This window comes from Eucyclogobius newberryi, unplaced genomic scaffold (assembly GCF_026437365.1).
Source record: "Eucyclogobius newberryi isolate DKJ021-1_F unplaced genomic scaffold, fEucNew1.0.hap1 SCAF_29, whole genome shotgun sequence".
NCBI classification, from domain to species: domain Eukaryota; kingdom Metazoa; phylum Chordata; class Actinopteri; order Gobiiformes; family Gobiidae; genus Eucyclogobius; species Eucyclogobius newberryi.
Window position 1 is genome coordinate 1 of NW_027315934.1, and position 2,953 is coordinate 2,953.

Below are 2,953 nucleotides of genomic sequence, written 5' to 3' on the forward strand. Positions count from 1 at the left end.
AGTACCCATACATCCTTCCATGATGCTCATTTCCACAAACGCAAAACACGGTTTTCATCCAAAATGGGTCCACATCAGTCATTCCTTGCCAACAAACTGAGAATCAAAAAGTGAAAAGAGTGCAGTGTAGGGGAATGGAGATGGACATCGCCACGCGCCGCCTCGCGCCACCGCTGCCGCCCCGCGTCACGGACATCACGGCACGCCACTGCCTTCGCCCGCCACACCGCTCCACGCCGCTGCCTCGCCACGGATCTCGTCCGCGGACAAGGACCAGCCGGACCGAGTTCTACAAAATCTTAAGCCGACTTCAGTGTGCGGTTCTTTTGTGGCGTGATTTGGGTAGAACTCAGCTGTTCCTCCTCCCTTAGCTTCTCACTTTCCCTCTTTTTGATATAGATTAGCATAGACACGTTTGATTATCAAAGGCAAAACCCTGGTTTAACATTATCTGCATGAAATCTGCTGTTAAATCTGATATAACATCACCTGTGATTTACCTGTGCGCATTTCTGCTCCGGTGCCCTTTTTGATTGCCCTTTTGATAAATAAACTACACGAAAGAGTTATTGACTATTGTTTGTTTGATTAGACTATGTGTAAGTCCCTGAATCGTGAAACACCCTTCAGACCTTTTAACGAGCGCGATTAAGGACCGTATCTTAGCTTTTTGGGTTTTACCCTGGTGCCCCGTCTTGTCTCGTTTCTGCTAAGAAATCTTCCTTAATCATAAACTGAATACCTGTAGTTTGAGACCCTACAAAAGGATGTGAATAGCCTGTTGGCTCCTGCTTCACTAAAGGTTCTATATCCATTCACTACACAGCTTTCTTGGATGCACTACTGCTGTTACGGCTCTCGACTGACATCTCAATTGCAATAGACTTTAAAAAGAAGCATTAGCTTGATGTGGACTTTTAAAGGACGCAGTAGTTTGATGTGACAACAACCACATCAAACTCCTTTAAAAAGAGACAGCAGTTTGATGTGTTTTTTTACCAAAGTATAGGTACGGTCATTTGTGCTACTGTAATAACGAATCCGAGCCTGTATACTCACAGTTCACACAAATAAAGTGTCAGGATGGCCGAGTGGTCTAAGGTGCCAGCCTTAAGGTAAACCCCTTCCTCGCCACAGGGGATTCTGGTCTCTGAATGGAGGCGTGGGTTCAAATCCCACTCCTGACAAAAAAAATTATTTCCTTTGGAAAGGAAGCCATTTTTACACCCTAAATTACAAGCACATATGCGTGACAATGGACTGAAAACTTGTCGTATTGGCTTAACCCTTTAAGCGCCAAAGTTGCAGAAATGCAACTTTACCGTACAAGGAAATTAATGAAATAATAGTAGAAAATGAATCACTTCAGTCATTGGTCGGTTCGGTGCAACTTCCCTTTATTAGCCAGGTATGATCCAGGGCAGATCCGGTAAGGAAAAAAATGGCTGGAGGAAGTACACGTGGCATGCAATTTACAGCAGATTCTGACTCTGAAGGGTATTATCTCCCCGAGAGTGACAATGGATTTCCAAGTGGAGATGAAGGGACTTCGAAACAACGGACAGGTGCAAAGGACAGACGGAGGCGAGGAACCAGTGGAACCAGTGGCTGCAGTAAAACTTGCCCGGTGGATGAGAGCTGGGACATGCTGAGAGAGGTCGAGGTATTTGAGGCATGGATCAAACCTTTTGAAGACCCAGTTGGCTACACAGGAGAGATGGATCTGACGGATGCTAATCCATTTGATATTCTGTCACTCTTTCTGACCGATCAGTTTTGGACTTTCATTACTGATGAGACAAATAGATATGCACATCAGTGTATGGCACCTATGATTCTGAAGCCACATTCAAGATTTCTTGAGTGGTATGATGTATCAGTCACCGAAATGAAAGCTTTCTTCGCTTTGCATCTCTCCATGGGCCTTGTTGAGAAACCTGAAATCGAGGATTACTGGGGAACATTTTGGCTTACACAAACGCCTGGATTTGGAAATGTAATGTCAAGAAACAGATTTGAAATCATTCTTTCGTTCTTTCATTTTGTCAACAATAATGATTATGTGAGAACAGGCGAGCCCGGGCACGATAAACTGTTCAAAGTCCGCCCAATAACAGATTTGATTATTCCCAAATTTGCAGCAGTTTACAGTCCAATCAAGGAGCTTTCTTTAGATGAAATGACAATAGCTTTCAAGGGGAGATCTTCACTAAAATGTTACTCTCCGAATAAACCTGACAAATATGGCTATAGAGTGTATGCCCTGAGTGAAAGCTGTTCAGGGTATGTTTTGCGCTGGTCAATGCACACTGGACAGTACAAAAATAATGCAAGCAACATCAGTGCAACACACGCAGTTGTCCGTGAGTTGGTTTCTCCCTTTACGGGCAAAGGACACGAGATTTACATGGACAGTTACTATACCTCGCCTGTAATTGCAAATGAATTAGCAGATTTGGAAACTGGACTGTGTGGGACGGTAAGGATTACCAGGTTGGGGATGCCAAAATGCCTTGGTAAAAGTGTCTTACAGCTGAAAAAAGGAGATGACCCAGTTTTTTGCAGAAAGGGAAAACTCCTGGCTTGTGCTTGGCACGATACTAAACGTCTCACCATGTTGTCCACAGTCCATGGAAATGATTGTGTTCAGAGGAGGATCCGATCCAAGACAGATGACACTGGCTTCCGTGACATCAAAAGACCTGTATGTGTCGACCAGTACAACGCCTACATGGGTGGAGTGGACACTGCTGACCAGAGGATGAAGACATACCTCTTTCCACACAGGTCCCGGAAATGGTATCATCGCATATTCAATGCCATTATAAGCATAAGTATTGTCAACTCACACATCATATACACCAAATCCACTCCAGGCCCACACAAACCTTTAAAGGTTTACATTCAGAACATTATTGATGCATTACTGGCTGATCACTCCAAAAAACAAGAG

At 44.2% G+C, this 2,953-nt stretch overlaps 1 non-coding gene across 1 annotated transcript; it reads left to right on the forward strand.

Moving 5' to 3' along the window:
* Positions 1-1,077: 1,077 nt before the first annotated feature.
* On the forward strand, positions 1,078-1,187 carry trnal-uaa (transfer RNA leucine (anticodon UAA)). The gene is made up of 2 exons: positions 1,078-1,115; positions 1,142-1,187. It is a non-coding gene; the product is annotated as a tRNA-Leu (tRNA).
* Positions 1,188-2,953: the final 1,766 nt, after the last annotated feature.